This window comes from Hylobates moloch, unplaced genomic scaffold (genome assembly GCF_009828535.3).
Source record: "Hylobates moloch isolate HMO894 unplaced genomic scaffold, HMol_V3 SCAFFOLD_1, whole genome shotgun sequence".
Lineage (NCBI taxonomy): Eukaryota > Metazoa > Chordata > Mammalia > Primates > Hylobatidae > Hylobates > Hylobates moloch.
The window spans coordinates 7,122,000-7,132,254 of NW_026652276.1; the positions used below are offsets into that span (position 1 = coordinate 7,122,000).

At 40.1% G+C, this 10,255-nt stretch overlaps 1 long non-coding RNA gene across 1 annotated transcript in view; it reads right to left on the reverse strand.

Annotated features, from left to right (window-relative positions):
• Positions 1–7,995, reverse strand: part of LOC131383054 (uncharacterized) — a 35,555-nt gene extending 27,560 nt beyond the window's left edge. The window contains exon 1 of the long non-coding RNA XR_009212775.1: positions 7,895–7,995. This is a non-coding gene — a long non-coding RNA (uncharacterized LOC131383054). The remainder of the gene's footprint in view (positions 1–7,894) is intronic.
• Between the last annotated feature and the right edge of the window lie 2,260 nt (positions 7,996–10,255).

Here is a 10,255-nt window from a genome sequence, read left to right on the forward strand (position 1 = left end):
GCAGAGAATTCATATTTGCATTTCAAATCAACTCACAGACCCCTAGTGGAAGTGGGGGGTTTTCATTTTCTTCTGGGCAACAACACAGAGCTGCCCAGTGCTTTATGAAGTGTGGACACATAAGAGCATCCTATAGTCAAAGCGTGGGCTACACATCTTGCTGTGCCAGGGGACAGATAAACCCCCCTTTCCCTGCGGACACTGCTATGGATGCCTCACTGTCCCTTCTACCTCCCCAGGCTCTCAAAGGCCCTATGGACGGCTCTGACCCACAGAAGCTTCTGATTGTTTGAAAGGAGCATCGGGGCCTAAAGGCTGCTCCATGGATGCTGCTGCAGGGTGCGGCTGTTCCAGGACTCAGGGCTTGTCAGGATCCCGCGTGTGTGAGTGCAGGCCCCAGAGACTCCGCACTAATTGCACCTGCTCAAAACTCTCTCCTAACTAACTGGACCATAGAGGCCGTGAGATAAAAAGACACTGGACTGGGCCAAGAAAAACACCCATGTAAACAGACAGGGAGACCAGGATGGAGGAAGCACAAAGGTGGCGGAATGACACCTGTGAGGTCTGCTTGGCAGTGCTGGGCTAAGTCAGGAGATGCAAGTGTTGCACTGGCAATGCCATGGCCTGGGAATTTGAGGAAGCCTCTCCAGGCTCCTTATCAGGACGCAGATTTAATGGCTGACCTAGAGCTACCTGAGCAGGCCGGATTCATACTCTATCACTTTCCATTAAAATATCCCGAAAACAGGCCGGGCATGGTGGCTTATGCCTGTAATCCCAGCACTTTAAGAGGCTGAGTTGGGGGGATCACCTGAGGTCAGGAGTTCAAGACCAGCCTGGACAATATGGTGAAACCCATCTCTTCTGAAAAATACAAAAATTAGCTGGGGATGGTGGTGGCCACCTGTAATCCCAGCTACTTGGGAGGCTGAGGCAGGAGAATTGCTTGAACCCAGGAGGCAGAGGTTGCAGTGAGAGGGGGTGAAATCATGCCACTGCACTCCAGCCTGGGCGACAAGAGCAAAACTCCGTCTCAAAATAAAATAAAATAAAATAAAATAAAAACATCTAACAGCTTGGAAAATTAGGGCCAATGTTGGACCTAGAGTTTAGGATGACTATTTGTATATTTTAGCGGAGCTTGGGTTTAATTGAGGAACACAGGGAACTCCCCCGAGTCCACTGCATGAGATCAGCGTAGCAGGTCCTAGAGAAGGGGGGAAAAGACTTTGACCCACTGGGTGATCCTTGTTTGAGTCCACATTAATCAGAAAACAGAGAGAGAGACACCCTCTCACTGCACAAGGACTATCTTTGAAGCCATCAGTGGTGTTCCTACTTTCATCTACCTCTATTCCTCCTCTCTATCTTTGAGCTCTAGTTCTCAACATGGTGGTGGGTGGCGGAAGTTCACTTGGCCACCTGCATGTGGACAAGGCAGTTCAAGGGAGGTTGTAATTCATGAAAACTTCTCTGGATAGAACAAACATTGAATCCACAGGGGGGAGAACACTCACCATATACCAGGAAAGACCAACACACTACATGGGATTTTTTAAAGGAAAAAGATAAAAATTCACATATATTCAGACAAAAGAGAAAAGAGGGCAGATTATTTAAAAACAAACAAAAATTAATCTGACATCAGACATTTCTTCTGCAAAAGCCAGGGGACGATGCCCCCAAATTCATACACTTCTAAGAGGTAAAAATTGAGTGAAAATTAGGCACAAAGACTATCATACCCAGCCACACTCGGTTATCCTCGGTTACATTGGGGATTAGAAAATGACCGTTCACATTCTCTTTTATCATTAGTTAAGAGATATTCTAGCCAACATAAAAGCAGTCAATATAAAGAATTAATTACCGAAAAAGAGCACCTTACTTTTTCACCCCTTTCGTTAATAAACATTTATCGAATGGTTGCAGGGTGCCAAGGCAGTGTGCTAGTAAGCAAAATTTTGAACAAAACCAGAAAGGTCCATGCCCTTGTGAAGCCCACAGTCCAAGGGACGAGAGGGAAATGAACAGGCAAACGCCTACCAGGGGACAGGTAACATAGTGGCATGGTGCATGGTGGTATGGTGACAGGGTGAGATGGTGGTGTGGTAACTTGATAACATAGTTGAGTATGACAGGGTGCATCATGACACAGTGGTACAGTAAGTAACATGGCGTCATGATATGATGAGGTGGTGGCATGGTGATCTGGCATGGTGATATGGTGATGTGACATGATGGCATTGTGGCATGATGATATGATATGGTGGCATGGTGATGTGGCATGGTGACATGGTGGTATCGTGACATGGTGGCATAATGATGTGATATGGTGGCATGGTGATATGGTGATGTGACATGACGGTATTGTGGCATGATGTGGTGATATGGTGGCGTGGTGATATGGTGTCATGGTGATGTTGTGACATGGTGACATGGTGGTATTGTGGAATGGTGGCATAATGATGTGGTGATATGGTGGCATGATGATGTGTGACATGGTGATATGGTGGCATGATGATGTGTGACATGGTGATATGGCATGATGATGTCGTGGCATGGTAACATGGTGGCATGATGATGTGGTGAGGTGGTGACATGGGGACATTGCAACGTGGTGGTATGATGTCATGGTGGTATGATGTCATGGTGGTATGGTGGCATGGTGGTGAGCTGATGTGGCATAGTGACATGGTGGAATGATGGCATGATATAGCATGGTGACATGATGGCATGGGTGGCATGGTGGCATTGTGATGTGTGGTAATGGGGTAGCATGGTGGTATAGGGGCATAGTGGCATGGTGGCTTTAGGGCATGGTGGCTTGGTAACATGGTAGATACGGTGATTCTAAAGAACCAAGCCCAGTTCAGGGTGGCCTGAACACAGGATAAGTGAGAACTGAAATGGATCAAACACAGAGACCACACAGCACCACAGCCCAGGAGGCCTAGGCAGAGGCTGTGTGGTCTTGATCACTAAGGCTCCGCCACTTCTTAGCTTAGCATCTGGCTCATAGTATAGGTCCTCAATAAATATTTATTGGATGAATAAATTAGTTACATTAAAATGGACTATAAAGAGAAAAAAAATCTCAAATAATTTTTACTTTATTAAAAATAGCAATGATAATATATGTCGATCTAGGTTTATAATGTGAAAGTAAATTAACAAAGACTAGGAAATAATCAAGTGCATAGGAAGAGATAAAGTGTAATAAATTTTAAATCTTATGTCAAAAGGAGTCAAAATAATTGCTTTATTCTTGACTTAGATAATTAGAGAACACATTTAAATAGATATTTTAAAAATTAAAAGTATTCATTGGTATAATTTTTAAAAATACCATCGTACGAATAACATGAATATAAAAGAAAGCTACAGTAAAGTGTAAAATGGAAAGCCTAACAAAGCAAGATGAGAGGCATAAGGGTCAAGCATTTTCATTAGGATGATAAATGTTGGCAGTTTAAATTCTGCTATGTCAAAGCAAAGTCTTATAATAGGAAGCAGAAATAGAACAATATGATAGAAGAAATAAATATTAAGGAGACCTCTTTTACAATTTAAAATAAAAGACTGGGGAAAGATAGGAAAGTCCACATGACAGAGAAAACAATTATTTCAATATCAAGAAAATGTAGGCATCAACTTGAGCCTTGAAGTGGCAATAAAAGTCATGTTGTGTTATGAAAGGCATTAGCAGTAAAAATGGTCCCCAGCCTTCATCTGCTGAGAAGCACAGTACTGGCATTGTATATTCATATTTTAAAAGTCAAGAAGAAATGATCAAAACACAACTATTAGGGAGAGTTTATCAATACCACTACTCTATGGTAGATCAGGAAACAATGAAAAGAGAATTAGTTGCATATGGCTGCCATAACAAATTGCCACAAATGTGATGGTTTAAAACAACACATATTGACTGTCTCACAGTTGTGCACGTCAGAAGGCTGTGATCAGTTTCACTGGGCTGAAATGGAGATGTCAGTAAGGCCTCACCGCCTCCAGAGGCTCTGGGGAGGACCTGTTTTCTTGCCCTTTCTTGCCTTTTCTAGCTTGGAGCTGCATTCCTTACATTCCCTGGCCCCTGGCCCCTCCCTCCACCTTCAAAGCCAGCGACATAGCATCCAGCTTCAGTGGTCACAAGGCCTTCTTCTTCTGTATCAAATCTCTCTCTGCCTCCCTCTTGTAAGGATGCTTGTGATTTGCATTTAGGGCATACCTGGATAATCCAGGTGAGAAAAGAAAAATAGCTGAGAGCAGTCTGAACGATGTGGGCAGAACTTACCAGGCTCAGAGACTTGAGCATAGGGCTTCATTCTCACCCCGCCCTTCCACACCTATGCTGGGGGCAATTGTTTAAAAGCATTTCAGACCAGCTGTCTCGCCCATGTATCCTGTTCCTGGAATTAGTGATACAAAAGACAATGTATAGCCATTCAATAGACTATGTTATTTTAATGTAAATTCTTGGTAAACAGCTTAGGAACTGCCTCTTCTTCTTTTCTTTAAAATCCCACTTGTAACTGCTATTAATTAGAATGTAGATTCAGGGCAATTTGGATCTATGCTCCTGGGTTGCAGTCCTCAAATTTGGCCCAAATAAACTCTCTACTTTATTAATTTTGCCTCAGTTTTTTTTTCCTTTAAGTTGATTTAGGATAATCTCCCCATCTCAAGACTGTTAATCACATCTGCAAAGTCTTGTCCTATAAAGTAATAGCCAAAGGTTTGAGGGATTAGGGCCTGTATATCTTGAGGGGCCACTGTTCACCCTATCACAATGATAATATTAGACTTAGAGAAGATAAAGCTCATACTAATAGGACTACTGATTTTTGAATGTCCATGGAACATTTACAAAAGTTGCATATATTTGGCTCTATAAAATCCTCAAAGCAAAACTTGTTATTCACCAACATAATTTTCTAAAATTCAAGATTTATAACAAACATTTAGAAAGGATAACCCAATTAGTTAAGATACAACAAATAAAATAAAAGCCTTCCCAGATAACTAATAGGATATCAAATATTATTTCAGATTATTTAGAAAATTATTAAAAAGGAAGATACTACATAACTAAGGCTTTCCAAGGTATCTGGAGAGGCCAATTATTAACCCTAAATTCTTTCATTTCCAAATTAAGAAGAAAATAAATATGTAAGTTATCATTCAATGCAGGGAATTAGAACATAATATAGATGAAATCAGAAATTAACAAATTATAAGGTGATAGGATTAATAAGTGAAACAAAAAATGATTTATTTGCAAAGACAATAAATACCTCTGCCCAGTGTAGTCAAGGAATAGAGAAACCGTAGAAAAATAAACCTAGTGAAGGTCTTCATTTCTCATTCCTATCAACACATTACAATGTTACTTTGGTGGCTCTGGACAGAAGACAAAAACAAGTAATATACATTTGATATGAAGAAGATAGAAGTATTACTATTTGCAGCCAGCACGATTGTATATAAACACCCCAGTTTGTCAATCAAAATAATATATGGATTGTTGATAGAATTCAGTGGCTGATTCTGAAAGTAATATATAAAAAAATCAGGTCTTTATAATGTCTATAACCACTTGGAAAGCATAAAAATAATAATTATAGATACTATTATTATTACACACCAAAAAAATAAGTAATACCAATATTTACATAACATGTCTTGAATGATAAGACTATTTTGTATGATTAAATTTCCCAACTTACATAATTAAAATAATTCCAAACAAAGTCTCTATACTATTTTTGGGGAAACTTGATAAAATAAATCCAAAGTTCATGTGGAAGAAGAAAGTGTTGAGAATAAATTTTACATGTTTTGAAAGAAAGTATTATGAGGGGAAGTGACTTTTCCAAATATTAAAAATGCTGTAAAGCTGTGTTGATTTTTAGTTCATATAGCCCTATTATTAGAGAAGGAGTTTGAATATATGATGAAGTTGGCAAAGGCAAATAGTATGAGAAGTCATGGATTATTTAATGGAAAATGCAGACACTGCTAGTTAGAGGGAAATGTGTTGGCTAATGAAATATGTGGCAAAGCAACTTCCTAGAATATGTTAACTGGGTATGCAGGTGGGTTATTAAAGTCCTGATAAGTCACAAGTTCACAAAGAATATATACTCCTTGATCCATAGAAGAGGTGGTCTGTAGATGTTCCAAGAGAAACCACTGTAGCCTATTGAACACACCCTGCCATACCATAGAGACTGAGCCACAGAGAGAACCAACACCACATACCCATCCTGTTTTCTCAATCCCAAACAGAAGACCAAGAATCACCAGGCAGAGGAGGAGACCTAAACTCCGTGCAAGAAAAATAAAATCTTAAGTCCCCAAAGTCACTATGCCAGAGGCAAAAAGTTCAGCCTGTGAACTGATTCACACAAAACAAAACAAAATACACACAACAGAAACAAACAAACAAACAAAACCTGCCTTTCTTTGTTCCCAGAGAGCTGTAATTTCACATGCTAATTTTATCTTATGTAAAATGTAGATTTACTGAGCTTGAGAGGAATACATTATTGACTTTTCCCCCTACTCCTCTCTTTTTATGTAAAATGTCAATGCAATGAGCACTAATCAGAGCCTCACAAGAATGTAACTGCTTGCCTCATTGCCTGCCCCCCTTTTTTTTTCTTTCCTTCTTTCACTCCTGTCTGCTCTTTGCCTTTAAATATTGTTGTTCATGAAACTCTCTTCGGATAAAGCACAGGCCACAGATCCTAGTGTAACTTGTGTTTTTTTTTTTCCTGGGTGCATCCTCAACTTTGGCAAAACAAACCTCTAAATTGATTGACATTTGTCTCAGATACCTTTTGATTTCTAGCTCAAACAAGAAAGACTTGGACAAAGAAACAGAAAAAAATATAAACAGAAAAAATATGGTAGTTTGGGATACAGAAAATATCTAAGAATAATATTCCAATTAATAGAGAGATGTAAAATTTTTAGTACATAAACCAAGAACAAAATATTCTGAAAAAGAAAGAAATGGAAAAGAACAACTATATGAGACTAAAAAATAAAGGTAGAGTCAGAAAAATTTTTCCCAAACATAAAAAGATGAAAAAATGAGAGATATGATGAGACATAAGGGTCACAGAAAAAGAAAACAGAGAAAACAGTGGAATCATCAGATAAAAAACAGAAATGATTGAAATTGATGAAGATAAAACTTCACACAAAAAGCACCTGCTCCACCATGAATTATAAATGACCCATCCCTAAGTGAATCTTATAGCCTCTGTGATCATGTTTCCCTTTGAATTGAATTCTAGAAAGTATAGAAGTTGTTTCAAGCTTTTGTCTAGAAAGGTGCTCAGGGACTGAACATTTTCATACTGCGCTTGATTATCTATTTTCAGTTTGTTACCACCACCACTGCACCTCCACCACCACCATATCACTGCTACCAGCACCATCATCACCATTACCACCACCATCACCACCATAACCACCACCACCATCACCATCACATCACTACCATTACCACCACCATTCACCTTCACCACCAACATAATCACCACTACCACCATCACCACCAAAACCACCATTGTCACTACCACTGTCACCACCATCACCACCCACCGCTGCCACCACCATAACCACCATTATCACCCACCACCACCACCACCATCACCACCATCACCACCATAACCACCACTATCACTACCACTGTCACCATCATCACCATCATTACCACCACTGTTACCACCATAACCACCATCATCACCGCTACTACCCATCACCAGCACACCATCACCCTCACCTTTACCACCATCACTATAGGCATCTAAGGCTGGGAACTACATTTCCCAGAATCCCATTCCTTGTGCAGATTTGCTTTAGAGTTTCTACTTACATAAGATGAGGAAAGTGGAACTGATAGTTGCCAGGTCTGAGCCTAGGCCTTAGGAAGCATCATGAATTTCCATTTGCCAGCCCGTGCTCTGCCTTCACTATGGAAAGAACATGCCCCAACTGGCCTCTCTGGTCCTAGGAGGGTGAGAGACTCTTGGAGCAGAGTCAGCAGGGCCTGCAGTGAGAGAGGCCCCCAGTTGACTCACAGGCTTATGAGTGCAAAGGGAATGCTGCAGTGGTCAGCCACGGAGGTTTTGTCATTGTCCACTATGCAGCACTTTTGCAGTACTAGTTGAATAATACAGGTGCACTGACCTCATCTTACTTTTCCTATCCTCGTTTTCCATTGTTCCCACAGTTTTCTTCTCTTACTTTTAAAAATTCCATTTTAATACATATATAGTAGTGAGAAGCCTCAAACACTTTTCAGAATAGGTGAAGCACAAATAAGAATGCCATAAAATATTTTGGAGAATGCGACTTTATCCCTTTTGAATTCCACGCATGCTTCCGATGATTTGTAAATGGTATCATGTGACGGTTCTTAATATTAGTTTGGAATGTAGCTGTTAAGGAGAAACCTAGGATAAAGAAGTCACATGAGAATAATGTCCAATCACTTCTGCCATGGAGGGAGGAAGAATTTTGAAGCCAAGTGGAATATTATGAGCAGGTGATATATATTAAAGTAATGCAAATGAGCTAACGGCTGAGTTGAGAGTAATCATTGGCACATATATTTGTCTCATTCTTCTTTTTTCTTTGAAGAATCCTGTGCTTATATCTTTTTTACATCAAGAATTTTCTTCTACTTTGCTCATCTCCAACTTCTTTATTGTTTTGAGATTCATTGCAGTTATAAATTCTGAAAGAAGAAATCTCAAAGTCACAACATAATTAAATCTTAAGCAGAATTATGTGATAAATTATTACAATTATCTTCATTTTATAGGCCAAAGTGCTAGTATGCTTCAGAATGCTTTTTATGTATTGTCCCTCATTCTCCAAATTTAACTTTTTATAGCTTTCTATAAATGAGATTGTAATATCTCTAATGTTCTGTGATCTGAGAACACAGCATCAATTGATAATGATGAAAGAAGAAAATCAATCACCACCAATACAAAACCCTAGGGGAATCAACCAAAGTGGAAAACTACATATTTTGTGCAGAGGCTTAAAAGAAGGGAAAATTATGGCTTTGTTAGCTCTTCTCTCCATTCTGCAAGCATATAGCAGGTCTGTGTAATTTATTTTTGAGGCTACTCACTGAGACGCAGTGAGTGCTTGCTGTGAAATGGTTCATTAATTCTCATCCTATTTTGCTCCTCCTATTTTGCTGCATTGAAGCAGATGATGATTATTAACCTAGCAACATGGGGAAATAGGCAAGTCACTCTGAGCCCCTGGGATGGGGAAACATTGCTAATTGTGTGTGGACAACCAGATTTTTCTCCCTGTGTCATAAACGTAATGTTTTTCTTTCTCTTCATTTATCTAAGTCCTGTGCTGCAGTGGTGCAGTTCAGCATAAGAATGTTTGTGTCCCACTCTGAGCTCTTTTGTGATAGTATTTTTTAACACAGAGGGTCCCAACTTACCATGGTTTGATTTGTGATTTTTCAACTTTGCAGTGCTACCCATACAACTATTCTGTTTTTGACTTTTAGTACAGAAGTCAATAAATTACATGAGATATTCAACACTTTATTATAAGATAGGCTTTGTGTGAGATGATTTTGCCTAACTGTTGGCTAAGGCATGTTTAAACTAGGCTAGGCTAAGCCATAATGTTGGGTAGGTGAGGTGTATTGAGTGCATTTTCAACTTATGATATTCTCAACTTACAATGGGTTTATTAGGACATAACCCCATTGTAAAGGAGGAGGATCTGTATATGCAACTGGGAGGGTTTTGTCCCCCCATCTTGAGGGCAGGCTAGTTTTGAGGACTGGTTGAGGGAGGGGCAGATTCCACACTTAGAGGGTGAGGGGTGCACTAATGTGGAGGGTTAGATGGTGGTCTCTGAGACAATGTTCAACGGAGGGTAGAAGGTGCTAGCAACCTGCCCACTAAATCTGTGCAAGCCTTGGGAGAAGCGATGGCTTTATGCACAGGTGTCAACCTACTCAGCTCAGTTACTGGAGATGGCGCTAAGCCCAGGCTGTACGGTGCAGGATCTGGGGTCTCTCAGCTTCAATTCTGCCAACTAATGTGGGACACATCTGGCTGGTATGATATTCAGGGTTGTGTCCAAAGGGCGAGGGTGCCTGCACTGAGGGACAGATGCGAGAGGGGACAGTCCCTGCTTCAGTCACATGGAGGTACTCATCCAATTTTCCGTAATGGTATAGAAGAGAGCA